Raw genomic sequence first — 22781 nt, 5'->3', positions numbered from 1 at the left:
TTTGCTTTCCTGATAAAGCAGACAGAAGGGGTTGTTGCTGCCTTTCCCTTTCTTGAATTGAAAGTAAATGTGATGTCTAGAGCTGCAGACGTTTTATGAGTATTAGAGAAAAACCAAGAGAAGTACAGAGATTCTGGCTCTCCCATTGTACTGGCCCAAGGCCAGCAGACTTTTGTTTTCAAGTCCTTTGAGACTTTTTCATTTGTATAAATGACCTTTAGTTGGGTTTTCTTGCAAGTGAAAACAGGTTTAATTGACATGGAGGTATTATAGAAGATGTTAGAGTTAAGATTAACTTTATTTTAATGTTTAATTTTATATAATTATATATTTGTGTATTATGTATAGTATATTAATTTTATATTTCCTTATGTTCAGGCAGGTGGCTTTTTCACTGTACAGACTCACTCAATTATCAACTATTGTGAAATGCCTGTTGTGTTCCAGACACAGTGCTAGGACCTGGTGAGTATGTTGGGGTCCCTGGCCATACAAAAATCTACTCTGCTAGAAAACAAAGACTACACTAATGGATACATGATTATGATTCAATGCGATAAAATCTATGATGGGGGATGCACAGGATGTCAGGACCATGGAGAAGTCCTAGTTCCAAGATGCTAAAGGGACAAAGAGTGCATCCTCAAGGAGAAGATGTCTGCTGACAGCTGAGACCTAAATGGAGAGCAGAGGTTGAGCAGATGGGGCAGGGGTGGGAGGGAAAGGGTCTCTGGGCAGAAGGAGACTGCAGTGCAGAGGGGGAGGCCCACTCAAATGCTGCAGGTAGTTTGCCAAGACGGAAACCCAGTGTGGGCATGGTGAAAAGATGGCTGCAGAAAGATGGGTGGGAGGCACCAAAAGGTGAATCTGGAGGGATGAGCAGGAGCCAAATAAGAAAAGGATCTTATTTGCCAAGGTGATGTGTGGAGAAGGGATCCAGGAACAGGTCCTAGAAAGCTACTGAATTTTCAAAAGTAGGATGTGACCAAGCAGATTTCCATTTAAGAAAAATTATCCTGGTGGAATGGTGGGGCATAAGCTGGTGGGGAGAGGTGTAAGGGCAGTTCAAGATTGGGAGTTAGGGAGGTGAAATAGGAGGCAAAAATGATTGGGTCAGAATTTAAGAGAGTATCTTTGATTACCCAAGGACTTGAAGACTTAGGTCCACACACACATAGATGTTTACAGTAGCTTTATTCATAACTGCCCAAACTTGGAAGCAACCAAGATATCTTTCAGGAAGTGAATGGATATGTAAACTGTAACACGTCTAACCAATGGATTATTATCCAGTGCTGAAAAGAATTGAGCTATCAAATCATGAAAGGACATGAAGGAGCCTTACATGCACATTACTAAGTGAAAGAAACCAATCTGAAAAGACTACATACTGTATTATTCCAAATATATAACATTTTATAAAAGGCAAAACTATGGAGACAGTAAAAAAGATCAGTGGGTTGATGGGAGAGAGGAATTAAAAGATGGAGCTCAGAGAATTTTTAGGGCAGTGGAATTTTTCTTTATGACCCTATAATGGTGGACCATGTCATCACACATTTGTTTAAACCCATAGGCTGTAGTTAGTGAACCCTAAAGGGGCAGGGGGAGATGGAGACGACAGAGGATGAGATGGCTGGATGGCATCACTGACTCAACAGACGTGAGTCTGAGTGAACTCCGGGAGTTGGTGATGGACAGGGAGGCCTGGTGTGCTGTGATTCATGGGGTTGCGAAGAGTCGGACACGACTGAGCGACTGAACTGAACTGGACATAAACTATAAACTCTGGGTGATGATGTGTTAATCTAGGTTCATTAATTTCAGCAAACGTGCCACTGTGGTAGGGGATACTGATAATAGTGGAGGCTATGCTTGGGGTGGGGCAGGGGGCAATGGAGGAGAGGGGATATGGGAAATCTCAATATCTCCCATTCAATTTTGCTATGAATCTAAAATTGCTCAAAAAATAAATAAAGTTGAGATAGAGAGAATATACCTGTGAAATATTGAGAGGGTATAAGTCAAAGGACTTGGCTGGGGGTGGTTAGGTAGAGAGTATAAGGAGGAGTTAAGTGTAATGGGCAGGTTTCTGACCTGGGTGACTAGAAGGATGGTGGTAGCTCTCCAAGCCAGGTAACATGAGAGGTGGGAATAGCCTAGGACAGGATGAGGACATGTCCTTAAGATATAAACTTTGTACATGTGTTGAACCTGTTTTCTATTCCTAAATTTATTACCCTAAAAAAAACCAGTAATGGAATAAAATGTCAAGCGATTCAGGCACCAAGCAGGAAACTAGCAATTCCTTAGTTGGGACCCTGATTTTTATATATTAATGATTTTCTGTATATGTACTTCCCCATCTCTTAAATAAAATATGCATTTCCTAGGAGTTTTACAACAATAATTTTGTGCTATATAAAGATATTTGTATTAAAATGATGCTTGTTGTCCATAATCATAAAAATAAATTCATCTGGGTACCTCCCTGGTAGCACAGTGGATCAGAATCTGCCTGCCAATGCAGGGGACATAGGTTCAATCCCTGGTCCAGGAAGATCCCTACGGAAGCCCATGTGCCTTAGAACCCATGCTCTGCAACAAGAGAAGCCACCTCAATGAGAAGCCCATATACCAGAGCAAAAGAGCAGGCCTGCTCATCACAACTAGAGAAAAGCCTGTGTGCAGCAATGAAGACCTGGCACAACCAAAAAAAAAAAAAAAACCAAAAAAATTGCTTTAATTTCCACTGGCCACACGATAATATGAACCATTATCTCACAGTCACAGCTTGTACACATGCAAAAATGTCACTAAATGTCAATTAAAGTGATATTTTTCTTTTTAAATGTTAAAATGATTCTTTTCAGTTTAACAAAGGCTTCTTACCTCCAATTCACATTTCTGCATATTAAGTGAATTTCAGTAGTACCTGTGTTTCATTACTAAACTAAATTTTGCCTTTTTTCTTAATGGTAAAAGTAGCATCACAATGATTACTTCTAATTCATATTCATAAATCAATCAAATGGCTACACTGGCCAAAGAGTTAATATAATTTCAGTTTCTAGAAATCAACGTTCAAAAACTGCATGCCCTGCAAAGTATTCTTCTTAAATGATTTCTTCTAACTTTTGGTTCATATCTCACTAATTGCTTAGGAAAAAGAAAAACCTTAGTTTTTTTTTTTCTACCTCAGGAAACATATGGTGTAAATGCTTAAGGAAATGTGAGTCATGTCTTTGATGAGGCAACTACTGAAAAATCAGCTCCTTCTGCCTCAGTATAAATAGCATGATAAGCCCTATCGAAGGTCAGAAATCTAATTTTAAAATATGTATTTTAAGAGTTTTTATTTTAGTCATCATGCCATTTATCAGAAATGTGGTCTATTCAGTTGACCAATTCATGTTTTTAGTGAGCTTGCTTTTCATTTTCCTGAAGCGAGAGAGATGCAAAGCCCCATTTCATTGTGTTTTGACTCAAAGATCTCTGAGGTATTGCAGTGCTAAGGAAAACAATTTCTTCTCCCAATCTCTTCTGCCCTCCTCCCTCCAAGAAAAATCCTTTCACCTCCCAAACAACTTCTAAAAATACATTTTTTTCCCTCTTTTCTGTTAACTGCTCTCTTGAAACTTGAAGATGTGTCGGAAGGATTTCATTGTCATTGTTTCTTATTCCCAAATTCCCATTTGGCTCTCAAAGGACTCTTCCCTCTCTTCCTGGATGAACACTGCTGAAAGTTGGAATGGACTTGGCCACATGGCAGAGATAATGCCATTTATAAAATAGCACTCAGCACCTCCAGCATCTCACCCTGACTCTGAGCTCCATGTCCAGTGGGTGTTTGGTAAGCAGAACTGCTTAAATGACTCCTCCAGGAGGAAGGCGGCTTGATGATGGGTGAAATTCAGGCCACTTGTGTATTACCTGCAATGGAATCTTGGGATAAGAACAGAATCTCACCTGCCTGCACTTTTATATGTAAGGAAACTGAGGTAGAGGGAAGTGGCTGGATTCAATACCACCAGAATTTAAAGACTGCGTATGCTGCACATGTTTAGTTATGAGATAAAACCTGGGGAGGTCTAGTATACTTGCCACCCTTGCTGAGTCTGGACTTCATTTCCACTGACTGGTCCTCACCTTCATATAGCTCAGTACAGCTCAGTTCAGTTCAGTCGCTCAGTCGTGTCCAACTCTTTGCAACCCCATGAATTGCAGCACCTCAGGCCTCCCTGTCCATCACCAACTTCTGGAGTTCACTCAAACTCACGTCCATCGAGTCATTGATGCCATCCAGCCATCTCATCCTCTGTTGTCCCCTTCTCTTCCTGCCCCCAATCCCTCCCAGCATCAGAGTCTTTTCCAATGAGTCAACTCTTCGCATGAGGTGGCCAAAGTACTGGAGTTTCAGCTTTAGCATCATTCCCTCCAAAGAAATTCCAGGGCTGATCTCCTTCAGAATGGACTGGTTTGATCTCCTTGCAGTCCAAGGCACTCTCAAGAATCTTCTCCAACACCACAGTTCAAAAGCATCAATTCTAGGGGGGAGGAGCTAAGATGGCAGAGGAGTAGGACGGGGAGAACACTTTCTCCCCCAAAAATTCATCAAAAGAACATTTAAACGCCGAGTAAATTCCACAAAACAACTTCTGAAAGCCGGCAGAGGACATCAGGCACCCAGAAAAGCAACCCAAGTCTTCGAAAGGAGAGAGAAGAAATACAGCTCCACTCACCAGAACACCGACACAAGCTTCCCTAACCAAGAAACCTTGACAAGCCACCTGTACAAACCCACACAGAGTGAGGAAATGCCACAATAAAGAGAACTCCACAAACTGCCAGAATACAGAAAGGACACCCCAAGCTCAGCAATTTAAACAAGATGAAGAGACAGAGGAATACCCAGCAGACAAAGGAACAGGATAAAAGCCCACCAAACCAAACAAAAGAGGAAGAGATAGGGAATCTACCTGATAAAGAATTCCGAATAATGATAGTGAAATTGATCCAAAATCTTGAAATCAAAATGGAATCACAGATAAATAGCTTGGAGACAAAGATTGAGAAGATGGAAGAAAGGTTTAACAAGGACCTAGAAGAAATAAAAGAGAGTCAATATAAAATGAATAATGCAATAAATGAAATTAAAAACACTCTGGAGGCAACAAATAGTAGAATAACAGAGGCAGAAGATAGGATTAGTGAATTAGAAGATAGAATGGTAGAAATAAATGAATCAGAGAGGATAAAAGAAAAACGAATTAAAAGAAATGAGGACAATCTCAGAGACCTCCAGGACAATATTAAACGCTACAACATTCGAATCATAGGGGTCCCAGAAGAAGAAGACAAAAAGAAAGATCATGAGAAAATACTTGAGGAGATAATAGTTGAAAACTTCCCTAAAATGGGGAAGGAAATAATCACCCAAGTCCAAGAAACCCAGAGAGTCCCAAACAGGATAAACCCAAGGCGAAACACCCCAAGACACATATTAATCAAATTAACAAAGATCAAACACAAAGAACAAATATTAAAAGCAGCAAGGGAAAAACAACAAATAACACACAAGGGAATTCCCATTAGGATAACAGCTGATCTTTCAATAGAAACTCTTCGAGCCAGGAGGGAATGGCAAGACATACTTAAAGTGATGAAAGAAAATAACCTACAGCCCAGATTATTGTACCCAGCAAGGATCTCATTCAAATATGAAGGAGAAATCAAAAGCTTCTCAGACAAGCAAAAGCTGAGAGAATTCAGCACCACCAAACCAGCTCTCCAACAAATACTAAAGGATATTCTCTAGACAGGAAACACAAAAACAGTGTATAAACTCGAACCCAAAACAATAAAGTAAATGGCAACGGGATCATACTTATCAGTAATTACCTTAAATGTAAATGGGTTGAATGCCCCGACCAAAAGACAAAGACTGGCTGAATGGATACAAAAACAAGACTCCTACATATGTTGTCTACAAGAGACCCACCTCAAAACAGGGGACACATACAGACTGAAAGTGAAGGGCTGGAAAAAGATTTTCCATGCAAATAGGGACCAAAAGAAAGCAGGAGTAGCAATACTTATATCAGATAAAATAGACTTTAAAACAAAGGCTGTGAAAAGAGACAAAGATGGTCACTACCTAATGATCAAAGGATCAATCCAAGAAGAAGATATAACAATTATAAATATATATCCACCCAACACGGAACCGCCGCAATATGTAAGACAAATGTTAACAAGTATGAAAGGAGAAATTAATAATAACACAATAATAGTGGGAGACTTTAATACCCCACTCACACCTATGGATAGATCAACTAAACAGAAAATTAACAAGGAAACACAAACGTTAAATGATACAATAGACCAGTTAGACGTAATTGATATCTATAGGACATTTCATCCCAAAACAATGAATTTCACCTTTTTCTCAAGCGCACATGGAACCTTCTCCAGGATAGATCACATCCTGGGCCATAAATCTAGCCTTGGTAAATTCAAAAAAATAGAAATCATTCCAAGCATCTTTTCTGACCACAATGCAGTAAGATTAGATCTCAATTACAGGAGAAAAACTATTAAAAATTCCAACATACGGAGGCTGAACAACACGCTGCTGAATAACCAACAAATCACAGAAGAAATCAAAAAAGAAATCAAAATTTGCATAGAAACTAATGAAAATGAAAACACAACAACTCAAAACCTGTGGGACACTTTAAAAGCAGTCCTAAGGGGAAAGTTCATAGCAATACAGGCATACCTCAAGAAACAAGAAAAAAGTCAAATAAATAACCTAACCCTACACTTAAGCAACTAGAAAAAGAAGAAATGAAGAACCCCAGGGTTAGTAGAAGGAAAGAAATCTTAAAAATTAGGGCAGAAACAAATGCAAAAGAAACAAAAGAGACCATAGCAAAAATCAACAAAGCCAAAAGCTGGTTCTTTGAAAGGATAAATAAAATTGACAAACCATTAGCCAGACTCATCAAGAAACAAAGGGAGAAAAATCAAATCAATAAAATTAGAAATGAAAATGGAGAGATCACAAAAGACAGCACAGAAATACAAAGGATCATAAGAGACTACTATCAACAATTATATGCCAATAAAATGGACAACGTGGAAGAAATGGACAAATTCTTAGAAAAGTACAACTTTCCAAAACTGGAACAGGAAGAAATAGAAAATCTTAACAGACCCATCACAAGCACGGAAATTGAAACTGTAATCAAAAATCTTCCAGCAAACAAAAGCCCAGGTCCAGATGGCTTCACAGCTGAATTCTACCAAAAATTTAGAGAAGAGCTAACACCTATCCTGCTCAAACTCTTCCAGAAAATTGCAGAGGATGGTAAACTCCCAAACTAATTCTATGAGGCCACCATCACCCTAATACCAAAACCTGACAAAGATCCCACAAAAAAAGAAAACTACAGGCCAATATCACTGATGAACATAGATGCAAAAATCCTTAACAAAATTCTAGCAATCAGAATCCAACAATACATTAAAAAGATCATACACCATGACCAAGTGGGCTTTATCCCAGGGATGCAAGGATTCTTCAATATCTGCAAATCAATCAATGTTATACACCACATTAACAAATTGAAAAACAAAAACCATATGATTATCTCTATAGATGCAGAGAAAGCCTTTGACAAAATTCAACATCCATTTATGCTAAGAACTCTCCAGAAAGCAGGAATAGAAGGAACATACCTCAACATAATAAAAGCTATATATGACAAACCCACAGCAAACATTATCCTCAATGGTGAAAAATTGAAAGCATTTCCTCTAAAGTCAGGAACAAGACAAGGGTGCCCACTTTCACCATTACTATTCAACATAGTTTTGGAAGTTTTGGCCACAGCAATCAGAGCAGAAAAAGAAATAAAAGGAATCCAAATTGGAAAAGAAGTAAAACTCTCACTGTTTGCAGATGACATGATCCTTTACATAGAAAACCCTAAAGACTCCACCAGAAAATTACTAGAACTAATCAATGATTATAGTAAAGTTGCAGGATATAAAATCAACACACAGAAATCCCTTGCATTCCTATACACTAATAATGAGAAAACTGAAAGAGAAATTAAGGAAACAATTCCATTCACCATTGCAACGGAAAGAATAAAATACTTAGGAATATATCTACCTAAAGAAACTAAAGACCTATATATAGAAAACTATAAAACACTGGTGAAAGAAATCAAAGAGGACACTAATAGATGGAGAAATATACCATGTTCATGGATTTGAAGAATCAATATAGTGAAAATGAGTATACTACCCAAAGCAATTTATAGATTCAATGCAATCCCTATCAAGCTACCAACGGTATTCTTCACAGAGCTAGAACAAATAATTTCACAATTTGTATGGAAATACAAAAAACCTCGAATAGCCAAAGCTATCTTGAGAAAGAAGAATGGAACTGGAGGAATCAACCTACCTGACTTCAGACTCTATTACAAAGCCACAGTTATCAAGACAGTATGGTACTGGCACAAAGACAGAAATATTGATCAATGGAACAAAATAGAAAGCCCAGAGATAAATCCACGCACATATGGACACCTTATCTTTGACAAAGGAGGCAAGAATATACAATGGATTAAAGACAATCTCTTTAACAAGTGGTGCTGGGAAAACTGGTCAACCACTTGTAAAAGAATGAAACTAGAACACTTTCTAACACCATACACAAAAATAAACTCAAAATGGATTAAAGATCTCAACATAAGACCAGAAACTATAAAACTCCTAGAGGAGAACATAGGCAAAACACTCTCCGACATACATCACAGCAGGATCCTCTATGACCCACCTCCCAGAATATTGGAAATAAAAGCAAAAATAAACAAATGGGACCTAATTAAACTTAAAAGCTTCTGCACAACAAAGGAAACTATTAGCAAGGTGAAAAGGCAGCCTTCAGAATGGGAGAAAATAATAACAAATGAAGCAACGGACAAACAACTAGTCTCAAAAATATACAAGCAACTCCTACAGCTCAACTCCAGAAAAATAAATGACCCAATCAAAAAATGGGCCAAAGAACTAAATAGACATCTCTCCAAAGAAGACATACAGATGGCTAACAAACACATGAAAAGATGCTCAACATCACTCATTATCAGAGAAATGCAAATCAAAACCACTATGAGGTACCATCTTACGCCAGTCAGAATGGCTGCGATCCAAAAGTCTACAAGCAATAAATGCTGGAGAGGGTGTGGAGAAAAGGGAACCCTCTTACACTGTTGGTGGGAATGCAAACTAGTACAGCCACTATGGAGAACAGTGTGGAGATTCCTTAAAAAACTGGAAATAGAACTGCCTTATGATCCAGCAATCCCACTGCTGGGCATACACACTGAGGAAACCAGAAGGGAAAGAGACACGTGTACCCCAATGTTCATTGCAGCACTGTTTATAATAGCCAGGACATGGAAGCAACCTAGATGCCCATCAGCAAATGAATGGATAAGAAAGCTATGGTACATATACACAATGGAGTATTACTCAGCCATTAAAAAGAATACATTTGAATCAGTTCTAATGAGATGGATAAAACTGGAGTCTATTATACAGAGTGAAGTAAGCCAGAAAGAAAAACACCAATACAGTATACTAACACATATATATGGAATTTAGAAAGATGGTAACAATAACCCTGTGTACGAGACAGCAAAAGAGACCCCGATGTATAGATCAGTCTTATGGACTCTGTGGGAGAGGGAGAGGGTGGGGAGATTTGGGAGAATAGCATTGAAACATGTATAATATCATGTATGAAACGAGTCGCCAGTCCAGGTTCGATGCACGATACTGGATGCTTGGGGCTGGTGCACTGGGACGACCCAGAGGGAGGGTTGGGGGGTGGGGAGGAGGGAGGAGGGTTCAGGATGGGGAACACGGGTATACCTGTGGTGGATTCATTTCGATATTTGGCAAAACTAATACAATATTGTAAAGTTTAAAAATAATATAAAATTTAAAAAAGTATTTGATATGATAAAAAATAAAATAAAATAATAAAATATTCAGAAGCAAAAAAAAAAAAAGCATCAATTCTTCAGCACTCAGCTTTCTTCACAGTCCAACTCTCACATCCATACATGACTACTGGAAAAACCATAGCCTTGACTAGATGGACCTTTGTTGGCATATAGCTCACATGTAGCTAATTTCTGACCTAGGTTTCCCACCTGTCAAAATATCCAGAGTACCAAATTTTCAACTGATTTCAAAGAGAACTGTGTTCAGATGCACTTGTGTTTGCAAGTACAACAAGTAGGCTTTTAATTTATTATTATTATAACATAAATACGCATTTATTGTGGAGAATTTTAGAAATAAGAAAAAAGAATAAGGAATCTCTATCTGTAATTCCCCACTCAGTGATAGCTAACATTCATAGTTTGCCACCCAAATCCATGGCTAACAGATGGATGTATTTACTTCTAGTCTTTAAAAATGTCATAGATACTTCCAAAATGAATACTATGTAATATAAAGACATATCCTGATTTTTCGATTTTTATTGTAGGAAGTTTTCCATACTTCAATATTTCAAATATTCTGTGAAAATTGGTTACATAACAGTGTATGCAGGCATGGGTAGTTAAACCCAGCACTGCTTTCTCTATTCACTGAGGATAAAGCCCACATTTCTTAGCTTGACCTGCTGCATATCCTCTCGTCAGCACTCCAGGCTTACCCTCAGACACTTGTAAATGCCATACTTTCACCTATGTTTCTTTCACACACATGATTCTTTTTGCTTGGAATATCCTTCCCTGTGATAGGCACAATTTTCAGATGGCCCAGAAGATTCCCATCTCTTTGTATCCATACCCTCTATAATCCCCTTCTCTTAAATGTGGGCTAGACCTATGAGCATGAGATGTTATTTCTGTGGTCGGGTTACAGTATTTGGAGAAAGTGAAAGGATTTTACAAATGGAATTAAGCATTCCAAGTCTTTTAATTAACTTAAGTGGGCTTGACTTAATAAGGAGAAAGTTTTTAAACAGAGGAATTGGGTCCTTTCTCAAGAGGGACATTCTCCTACTAAACTTGAAGAAGTGAGCTGCCATGTTGGGGGAGGGCTGTGAGAGGGTGATGAACCACAGATAGTCTTTGACACCTGAGAGCAGCCTCAGCTGACAGCCTGCAAGAAAGCAGGAACCTCAGTCCTAAAACTGCAAGAGACTGAATTCTGCCAACAACCTGAAGGAGCTTGAAAAGAAGACCCTAGCCCCAGAAATAAATGTGCCTGGTCACCTCCTGACTGCAGTCTCATGAGCCCCTGCATGTAGAACCCAAGTAAAACTGAGCCAGGCTCCTGACCCAGGAAAACTGTGGAATCATAATTATTTTAAGTCACTGAATCTGTAGTGGAGTGATACTCAACAATAGTGAATGAATATCTTCCCTTTCTCTCTTCCTTTGGCAACTTCTGCTAACCTTTCAGATCTGAGCTCTGAGGTCCTTCCTTCAAGGAGCCTCCCCTGGCCCTTCTATTTATTTTTTGTCTGGCTCCTTTGTACTTCCCCCATCCACAGCCATCACAGACGGATAGCAATTGTCTATTTTCCCACCTGCATGTCCCCAATGCGATGAATAACTGTGAATGCTGAGGCTCAGAGAGATGAAAATATTAGTGTTTAATGTTCAAAATACAGGGGGACATCTGCGGAAAGATGACACATGTGAACCACAAACTTGAATTTAACAAATTTACCAACACAGGATGTATTTTAAACAAATATATAGTGAATTGACCATAATGCATAATGGTCTAATGTATTATCTGAAACTGGCCACACACTGAGATGACTCAGAAAAACCCATTGAAGCAAATTTCACTGAATAATTCATGTGTGCATTAGCTGTGTAGATACAGAACCTGAATCTAGATCCAATTTGTGCACAGCTTTGTCAGGTTTTATGTCAAAATTAGTTAGAGTGAATAAAACTGTACATTTATGGTAATTTCTCATTTATTTATTACCTGTGAAGAAAACACAAGTTTTTAAATTTTTTTTCCTGCTGGGTTTCAAAGCCTAGTTAGCAGACAGGATCCCAGAAGCAGTTCTGTGCTGGGGTTGTGGAGTGACTCATCAGTGAGATTACAGGAGGGAGCATGGTCTACATGCTAATTTTGTCAAGCTGAAACCTTTCCAGATATTAGAAATGAAAGCAAGTAGATGTGTGTAGATACTTTAATTCCATATTAAAGATAGGGGTGAAAACAATAATGCAGCAAAAATGAACATAATGGCCCAGTAATTTCCTATTTTTTTATGATGATGGGAAAAAACCCTCTTTCTGTTATATACAAAACTGCATATTTATCTGCCTTATTCACTGTTGTACCTGATCTAGGGTTGGACACTCACTGAAAAAGGTCAGCATCGATTGGCTTTTGATAAGGACAAAATTCTGCATCTTCAGCATTGCTGGACTGGTGAGTTAAGATTATTTCCTAAGGTCTATCAGTTCCTTCTAACTGTGTTTGCCAAGAAGAAGAGCTGTCAGATCCTGGAAGACTTCAATAATTCTCAAGCTTTATGTTTCATAAGAATCACCTGCAGTGCTCCTTTAATGTTCAGATGCCAGGTTCTTCCCTCCCCAAATTCTGATTCCCTTAGGTTTCAGGGGGGGCCCCACACATGTGTTGTAAACAAACCCCAGAGCCGATTACAGGTGGTTTAACTCCCACCTTTCAGAACTGCTGAGTAAATCACTAGATATTTGTGGTAACTGCTTCTCAGATGACTTGCCGCTATGACAGAATATGTTTGCTTGGTGTCCTCTGCTCTGCATGAGAAAGACACTTCAAAGCATATGGCATGGGTCTGTGTGTGTTAGTCGCTCAGTTGTGTCCAGCTCTTTTGCAACCTCGTGGTCTGCAGCCCAGCAGGCTCCTCTGACCATGAAATTCTCCAGGCAAGAACACTGGAGTGGGTAGCCATTCCCTTCTCCAGGGGATCTTCCTGACCCAGGGATCAAACCCAGGTCTCCCATCTTGCAGGCAGATCCTTTACTGTCTGAGCTACCAGGGAAGCCCTGGGGGATGTCCCTTTTCTAATAAATCTCCTAATCAAAATGAGGAGTAGAAAACTCACATGCCTTTAGACATTAATCAGGGATGCAGATACATAGAGCAAGCAGGTGGGAACTCCACTGGGGCTCCAGAGAGAGAGTCCCAAGCCAGAGCCACTATCAATGTGCCACTCCTGGAAGGTGGGAATGTGAGCTGAGTGTTGCCAGATTGGCTGTATTTTCAAGAGAAACAGAAAATTTGATTTTTATGTAAATTCCTCTGATTTAAAGAAAACACTGGATTTTTAAAATAAAATCCATAATTGTGTTAAGGGGACCTATTTTCAACTTCTGCCTTTATCTATTAGGATGACTCATCATAATATCACAAAGTCATTGACAGTGATGGTGACATGAAACAGGAAGGAAACCCATCCACATGATGTTCCTCAAGAAAAGACATTTAAGAACAAGGCTGCCTTTCATTTACAGAACTCAGTGCTAGGAGAAGGAGGTGTTTCCTAGTGTTCACTGAGAACTCTCAAATGGGGTTTCCTCTCCCTCTTCCCCATAACTCCCCTCCCCCTCATCTTTCTCTTCCTTCAGTGAAAAAGGTTTTCAGATCTTCATTCCGACAAGTTCCCACACTTAGTCACTCACACTCCTCTGAAGTAGGTAAACTCCAGGTTGTGTCTACAATACATGAAAACGTTATTGAGTGAAGTGGATTTCTGTGTCTGCCCTGGACTCAACCTCATTCCTCAGGCTGACCTGCAGCTGATACGATCTTAGGGTTTGGGGAGTGCTGGGGTGAGGAGCATGGGGAAGCAGACAGTTGGGATCATTCAAGCAAGGTTGTCTTAGACTATTGTCTGCTCTCAGGGGCTAACAGGAACCATCTTCACTATTGCCAATGAAGAACTTCACGAGATGGCACCTCTCAGAAATGATGGGAACCATCAAAACCTCCCAGTTATCAAACTTTATTGGTTTCCCGAGGTATCACTTTCTCCCCTTGCACACTCTCTGTATTGGGTGAAAATCCTGGAGAGCACTGGTAATTCCTAAATCAGGCTAACAAGCAGGAAAACCTCTATAATCTGAGCCCAATAGCTCCATATGGCAAATCTGACAAAAGTCTGTGCTGAAAGTCCCTCCAGAAAGCACTGACTTGTGCCAAGTTATAAAAAAATCAAGGCAGTGCCACTTGCTCTGCCCCCAAACCACTAAGATCAAATAATATTTTGAGCTTTTTAGAACCACTTATTGGTGTGAATACCATAAATATAAAAATATATCTACTGTATGAGGCAGGAAGTTTCAATTATCCCATTATAAACCCTTTATTTCATAATATATCACTGAGATCTTGATAATGATCTCAACAGGATGTTTTAAAGATCCACTGGTGAGCATTTTAAAGAATGATTATCCAGAGGGGAAAGCCAGGCTTAACTGAACTATGAACATGTTTTCAATGATAAAATCTGGTTGGCTTAATCCCTAAAGAGAGCTCTTATTTTAAAAGCTTTGTTTAAAAAATAAGAGACATCTAATTATACAAAGAATAAACCTCTGGTGAAAGATGATTGCTTTGAGATATCTGATAGGTTAAATTACGTAATGCTTGTTCTTAATTTTGTTTATTGTGATATCAATAAATCTAGTGTTTAAAGAAGTTAATATAATGACAGAAAGTGTTATGAAAACTCACCTGTTTTGTTGCAGCCAAAATCACTCCTATTGTTTGAAGATAGAATTTGCTTTGTATTCAGATTGCTAGTTCCATTAAAATCTGTACTTTTGAGCATGCCAATATTCAACTAAAATGGGCCCATACATATACTTGAATGTGTCTTTCTCTGTGTAAGATTTCACACCCACTAAAAATAATGTTCATAAAAATATTTTTAATGGTATTGGTAAATACTCTACTAATGCTGTTAAATGCAGATTGCCAAACTACAACTACATACAGCCAATGATCCCAATTTAAAATATTATGCATAAAAAATGAAAAATATTTCCCACTGTTGAAAATAAATAACCTTTAATGACGGGATTAAGAGTGAATAAAGCAAATTAAAACCACAATGAGATACTACTTCACATCCATTAGGGTGGCTATTATGAAAACTGTTTTAAAAATAAGATAATGGATGAAACAAACATTATCTCTAAAACAGAAGCCACATGAGTATTTAAAATCTAAAATGTATTAAATTCATGCCTTTGACATGAGAAGAGTAAGATAAAAGTAAAAGACTAATTGCATAGGTGCACTTAGTCACTCAATCATGTCCGACTCTTGCGACCCCATAGACTGTAGCCTGCCAGGCTCCTCTGTCCATGGGATTCTCCAGGCAAGAATGCCGGAGTGGGTGCCATTTCCTTCTCCAGAGGATCTTCCCAACCCAGGGATTGAACCACATCTCCTGCATTGCAGTCAGACTCTTTACTGACTGAGCTATAAGGGAAGCCCTAAAAGACTCATTAATGTAAGCCTATAATAGCAAACTATCATCTGAGAATATTAAAACATTATAGATTGTTTTCTCAAGAAACAGATCTTCATTTAATAGAAATTACCTCTAGAGTAATTTCTAGAGGTAATACCTATATGGTATGGACCAGGGGTTTAATTGTTTTACTTCATACTATTTTAAGCTATTGAGGCATAATTTTGATAATATAAAGTTCAAAAAGTACTTAAGCAACAAACACACATGAAGTTTAATATTTCCAGTAAAATACAAATAACTTGTGGAGTCAAGGAGCTCATGTAGAAATGTGCTGTGCTCATCAAATTCCTCATTTGTATACATGAGCTTCTTGAAGGCATGAATGTTCCCAAAAGTTGCACCCATCTCTCTTATTTATAGTATTAACTTACATGAGCTTCATCCTGACTTTCTTAGTAGCAAATTTCTTGAATTAGAATCACTGAGATCTTACCAATACTAAGGGAAATAGAAATGAAAATATTTTTCTGTGTTCTGTGAGCACTCTAAACCAGACGAAAAAAGAGTTTGCAGTACAGTTACTGAAGTTTCATAGTGGTTTTGCCAATTAATTTACTTTTTGTTCTTAACATAGCATTTCTTAAATGTCTAATGCTTAAAAAATGTTAAAAATTCTTTGGTAAATCTCAAGTTGGTTGATCATGATGGTGTGATCACTGACCTAGAGCCAGACATCCTGGAATGTGAAATCAAGTGGGCCTTAGAAAGCATCACTATGAACAAAGCTAGTGGAGGTGACGGAATTCCAGTTGAGCTATTCCAAATCCTGAAAGATGATGCTATGAAAGTGCTGCATTCAATATGCCAGCAAATTTGGAAAACTCAGCAGTGGCCACAGGACTGGAAAAGGTCAGTTTTCATTCCAATCCCAAAGAAAGGCAATGCCAAAGAATGCTCAAACTACCGCACAATTGCACTCATCTCACACACTAGTAAAGTAATGCTCAAAATTCTCCAAGCCAGGCTTCAGCAATACATGAACCATGAACTTCCAGTTGTTCAAGCTGGTTTTAGAAAAGGTAGAGGAACCAGAGACCAAATTGCCAACATCTGCTGGATCATCGAAAAAGCAAGAGAGTTCCACAAAAACATCTATTTCTGCTTTATTGACTATGCCAAAGCCTTTGACTGTGTGGATCACAATAAATGGTGGAAAATTCTGAAAGAGATGGGAATACCAGACCACCTGACCTGCCTCTTGAGAAGTTTGTATGCAGGTCAGGAAGCAACAGTTAGAACTGGACATGGAACAACAGACTGGTTCCAAATAGGAAAAGGAGTCCGTCAAGGCTGTATATTGTCACCCTGCTTATTTAACTTATATGCAGAGTACATCATGAGAAATGCTGGGCTGGAAGAAGCACAAGCTGGAATCAAGATTGCCGGGAGAAATATCAATAACCTCAGATATGCAGATGATACCACCCTTATGGCAGAAAGTGAAGAGGAACTAAAAAGCCTCTTGATGAAGGTGAAAGAGGAGAGTGAAAAAGTTGGCTTAAAACAACATTCAGAAAATGAAGATCATGGCATCTAATCCCATCACTTCATGGGAAATAGATGGGCAAACAGTAGAAACAGTGTCACACTTTATTTTGGGGGGGCTCCAAAATCACTGCAAATGGTGACTGCAGCCATGAAATTAAAAGACGCGTACTGTTTGGAAGGAAAGTTATGACCAACCTAGATAGCATATTCAAAAGCAGAGACATTACTTTGCCAACAAAGGTTTGTCTAGTGAAGGCTATGGTTTTTCCAGTGGTCATGTATGGATGTGAGAGTTGGACTGTGAAGAAAGCTGAGTGCCGAAGAATTGATGCTTTTGAACTGTGGTGTTGGAGAAGACTCTTGAGAGTCCCTTGGACTGCAAGGAGATCAAACCAGTCCATTCTAAAGATCAGTCCTGGGTGTTCTTTGGAAGGAATGATGCTAAAGCTGAAACTCCAGTACTTTGGCCACCTCATGCAAAGAGTTGACTCATTGGAAAAGACTCTGATGCTGGGAGGGATTGGGGGCAGGAGGAGAAGGGGACGACAGAGGATGAGATGGCTGGATGGCATCACTGACTCGATGGACTTGAGTCTGAGTGAACTCCGGGAGTTGGTGATGGACAGGGAGGCCTGGCGTGCTGTGATTCATGGGGTTGCAAAGAGTTGGATACAACTGAGCGACTGAACTGAATTGAACTGAACCTTAAATTCTTTAAATTAGGCTGGATGTTATGATTCATTGCTAAAAGCAAAAAATACTGAAAATACAATATTTAGGTAGTGTTCTAATGATCCTGGTTATAACTCTGTGGAGGTAATACATTTACTTGGCGATATGAAGCAGTGAACCTGATGTGAGCAGCTGACTCATTGGAAAAAAACCCTGATGCTGGGAAAAATTGAAGACAGTGGAAGACAGTGACAGAGGACAAGATGGTTGGATGGCATCGCCAAAGGAATGGACTTGAACTTGGGCAAACTCAGGGAGATAGTGAGGGACAGGATGGCCTGGCATGCTGCAGTCCATGGTGCCACCAAGAGTCGGATATGACTTAGTGACTGCACAACAACGTGATGCAAGCAAGCTGCTCATGACATTGGAAAAAAGTTTGGAAAAGAGAGAAGTGGACAAAATATACCTGTATCCATACTGAAGATTTAAAGAGATTAGTGTGTGGATTACTAAACAATGTGACATACCCAAACCTTCTTTGTCACAGGAAAGCAAAATCAATGGTCAAATTATCCATTTCCTCCCTCTACTCCCCATTTTCAACACACACATATTTTTAAAAAAGAAAATTCAACTTGATTTGGTTGGGCACACCTAAAGTTGATTAGTAAATTAGAATAATAAAACTTGGTATTTTTCAATCTATTTGCCTGGAAATAACAAAGACAGTTGGGTTTCCCAGGTGGGGCTAGTGGTAAAGAACTTGCCGCCAGTGCAGAAGACATAAGAGATTTGGGCTTGAAGATCCCCTGGAGGGGGGCATGGCAACCCACTTCAGTATTCTTGCCTGGAGAATCAATGGACAGAGGAGCCTGGTGGACTGCAGCCAGCAGTGTCAAAAAGAGTCAGACACAACTAAAGCGACTTAGCATGCATGCACAACAAGAAAGTTAGGTAGAACTTCCAAATCCCTCTCTAGAGTCTATGCTTTTAACCCCTATGCAGATAGGATTAGTAGTGCTTATTTGTAGAATAAGGGTAATAATAATAGTAGCCACATAACACTGTGGTAAGAATGGAACTGGACTACTCAACATGCGATTTAGCACAGTAGTTGTCTAGCTTTTAGGAAACACATAGTCACTACTACTTGTCATTCATTTCTGGCAGAGAGAATAGGATAAGCAAAGGCAAACAGAGACATGGCAAAACCTAGCCTGTTTGAAAGTGAGTGTTAGTTGCTCAGTCGTGTCTAACTCTTTGTGGCCCCATGGACTGTAGTCCACCAGGCTCCTCTGTCTGTGGAATTCTCCAGGCAAGAACATTGGTATTGGTAAACCATTCCCTTCCCAACCCAGGGACTGAACTCAGGTCTCCTGCATTGCAAGCAGATTCTTTACCATCTGAGCCATCTGGGGAAAAAATGAAAAGTTTAGCATAACTGAAACATAAAAATAATTGGAGAGTGAGAGGAGCAAAAAGAAAAGCAGGAGATGTAGGTACATTTACTGCCTAGAGTGCCTTGTTGAGAACTTTACCTAAAGAGTTATGAAAGGAGGTGGTGGCACTTTATAGCTGGACCATTTTTAAGAGTTTTAAAAGGGATGTCATTGGAAACAAGGACAAAAGTTTTAAGGGTACTGCAGAGGTTCGAAAAGAGAGATGAGAGATGAGAAGAGAGATGAGAGTTCAAAAAGAGAGTTGAGAATCTGCTCTCAGACAGAAACAGATTTTAGAAATCTTTTTCCTTAACATAATTGTGTTTGTTTAATTCACTGTCATTAACTGAGGTTGGAGTAGCCAGCCTCAAAGACAGCCCCAAAGATACTTGCCTCCTGGTATTCATGGCCCCTCCTTCTTTATATCAGATTGATCTATGAGACCAATAGAATTGACAGAAGGGATGGGGAGTAACTCTTTGAAGATTAGTCATAAAATATTACTGCTTTTGCTTTTGTCTCTTTGATCATGCACTCCACTGGAAGTCAGCCACCATGTCATGAAGACATTCATGCAGCCAGTGAAGCAGGCTGTCTGCACAGGAAATGAGACTCCCCACCAAGAGCCAATACCAACCTGACAATCATGCAAGTGAGTCACCTCAGAAGCACATCCTCCAGCTCCAGTCAAGCCTTCAAATGTTGGTAACCCTGGATGACTTCTTGACAGCAACTTCATGAAAGACCCCCAATCCAGAATCACCCCAGGAGGAGCTTTCTGAATTCCTTACCCATACAAACTGTGAGAAGTCAACCATGTTTATCACAAATTGTTGTTAATCATGCTTACAGTTTATGCTGATCAATTTGGGGGTTAACTCATTACAGAAAAGCAGGAAACTAATAAAGATTTGGGCTTCCCAGGGGGTGTAGTTGTAAAGATCCCTGGGTTAGGAAGACGCCCTGGAGGAAGAAATGGCAACCCACTCCAGTATTCTAGTCTGGAAAATTCCATGGACAGAGGAACCCGGTGGGTTACAGTCCATGGGGTCACAAAGAGTCAGAGACTGAGTGACTGAGCACACACAAAATAAAGATTTCTCTCACCTATACCTAGACCCGGTATTGCAGACAGATTCTAAGATTCCCATCTTCTTGTGTAATTTCCACTCTTTGAGTGTTGATGGAAATCTGTGAATAAGATGGAATACCACTCCATTGATTCTGTTACTTTACAAAGATTTTTCAGATATAATTAAGATTACTAATCAGTTACTTTGAGTTAACAAAAAGTAGCAACTTTGCTGGTAGGCCTGATTGGATCACACCAAACCTTTAAGTCTCGATTGAAGGGTCAGACTCAAAGTCAGAGTAAGCAGCAGGGAACTTCTGCTGACCTTGAAGGAGCAAACTACCATACTGTGGAGAAAGTTATATGACCCAGACTGGCAGTAGCCTCTAGGAACCTCTATCCATCAGTCACAAGGACCTGAACTCTGCCAACAAACTAAAAGAGCTTGAAAAATCCCAAGCTCAAAATAATGACTGCAGCCCTGGATAACACTTTGACTTCAGTTTTGTGAGTTCCTGAGCTAAGAATCCAGCCACTCTGTGCTCAGGCTTCTTGCCTACAGAATGGTAAGATAATAAATGGGTGTGTTTTAAGCTGTTATATTATCTAATTTGTTATACAGCAATAGAAAACTAACATGTGATTTAGATGATGAGATCTTAGACTTTCAGCTAACACCACAATAGAATGAGAACTTGAGGGAACACCAAAGGGTGTTAGTGTATTTAACATATGAAAGGGATGTGAACCATTTCCTAGGAGCCACCCTTCCGAAGGACATCCAATGATCCTCACTTTCTGGGTTCACTCCCTCGTAGTCCCCTCCCATAATGAATAGGACTGATGCATGTGAACAAAAGAATATTTATAAGTCTTCAGTCAAATCTTCAGATGAATCCAGTCAAGTCTTCAGATGAATGCAGTTTGGATGGATATCTTGATTGTGATATTATGAGAAATTCTGTGCTAGAGGCATCCAGCTCAGCATCTCTCGAATTACTGACCCAAAGAAACTGTGGGCATAGTATGATGCTGTGTTATCTTAAGCTGCTAAGTTTGGGGCATACGCAGAAATAAGTAGCTAATTAAGAGATGTAAAGGGTAGCTTCAAAAGACTGAGCTTCTGTTCAGTTTGCAATAGAAGAAAAAGAAAAAAGAGTTGTTCATTAGTATTTAAGGGGAGGTTTGCAGACAAGCACAGCTACACCTGCGGTCCTCATCCCCCTCGTTAAATGGATTACATGTCACAGATGGAAAAAAATGATAGCTGAAGACAAAAGACTTTGACAACTGGACCAGATGAAAAGATTAAGCATTCTTCTCTCCCCTGGCTTTTCTCCTTAACACCTTGCACTATCTTTAACACTCTCTTAACACCTTTCTCTATGCCTTGCACAGAAAAGAGCAGCAAATAAAAAAAAATCCTCTGGACCAAATGACAAAGTGGAAACACATGCCTATTAGACACAGTGGAAATTATAATATGAAGGGTTCCTTTGAACTGGGGAATAGGGACTATATCCTGGGATGAGGAACTAATGCCACACAGGAGTGTAACTGCAACTCACTGCTAATTTTCAACTGAATTTCAAGACAAATTTAATGTTTGGAAAGTAGTTAGATTGGAAATGTTGAAGCCATACCAGATATACAACTTGAGAATGAACATAAGCAAATAAATTTAGAAGAGTGTCTTAAAAGTAATTCATTTTTGATTATAAAAATTAAATTTGTTACTGTAAACATTTGAAATAAAAATTAAAGAATATGAAATGAATTCATAATCCCTGTATTTAGAGCTAAACACTCAACAGCTTTTTATACATTTTTTATAAAATTGAAATATTCCTGCCATTAAAATGCTGTGTTTCTCATCTACATTTCATCTACATTTAACTAACACTAATAAAACAATTTCCCTGTGCTAGTAAAACTGTGTTTAAACTCTATCTGACTGCTTCTTTTAATAATTTTTAAACTACAAGTGTATGCCCAATGCTAAAATCTAGATAGTGAGGCAGATACTGGAAAAATCCTGAAGAAAAATAATGCTACTATTTAGGAATTAATATTTACTTTAAATCTTTTTAAAAATACACATATTACATGTATGTCTATGTTTTTTTTACAAAGATAATACACTATACATACTCTTTATTTTGATCTTCTTTGGTTAGCAAAATATTGAGAGTATGTTCAAATAAAAATATCATCTTATGATTTATTGTACATTATAGTTTATTATAATTATATTTTTATCATCTAGACACAATTAATATATTTATGATGAGCTGTCATTGTGGTGAATTTAGGTTATTGTCTTTGATAAAATTTTGAACATGTATCATTTCAAATTTACATTGCTTCTTTAGGACAGACTCTCAAAAGTATAATTACTGGGTGGAAAGTATTTAAATAAATTTAAGTATTTGATCGGAGAAGGCAATGGCATCCCACTCCAATACTCTTGCCTGGAAAATCCCATGGATGGAGGAGCCTGGAAGGC

The 22781-nt window shown here is 38.9% G+C and overlaps 1 protein-coding gene and 1 long non-coding RNA gene across 13 annotated transcripts in view; one reads left to right on the top strand and one right to left on the bottom strand.

Moving 5' to 3' along the window:
* Positions 1-22781, bottom strand: part of PDE4D (phosphodiesterase 4D) — a 1602952-nt gene that overhangs the window by 910924 nt on the left and 669247 nt on the right. The gene's annotated exons all lie outside the window — the stretch shown is intronic.
* On the top strand, positions 1579-20981 carry LOC139178047 (uncharacterized). The gene is made up of 3 exons (XR_011562481.1): positions 1579-1663; positions 12420-12501; positions 19750-20981. It is a non-coding gene; the product is annotated as an uncharacterized lncRNA (long non-coding RNA).

The sequence above is a fragment of the Bos indicus genome, chromosome 20 (genome assembly GCF_029378745.1).
Source record: "Bos indicus isolate NIAB-ARS_2022 breed Sahiwal x Tharparkar chromosome 20, NIAB-ARS_B.indTharparkar_mat_pri_1.0, whole genome shotgun sequence".
In the NCBI taxonomy this organism is placed as follows: domain Eukaryota; kingdom Metazoa; phylum Chordata; class Mammalia; order Artiodactyla; family Bovidae; genus Bos; species Bos indicus.
This window is presented reverse-complemented; position numbering and strand designations above follow the sequence as displayed.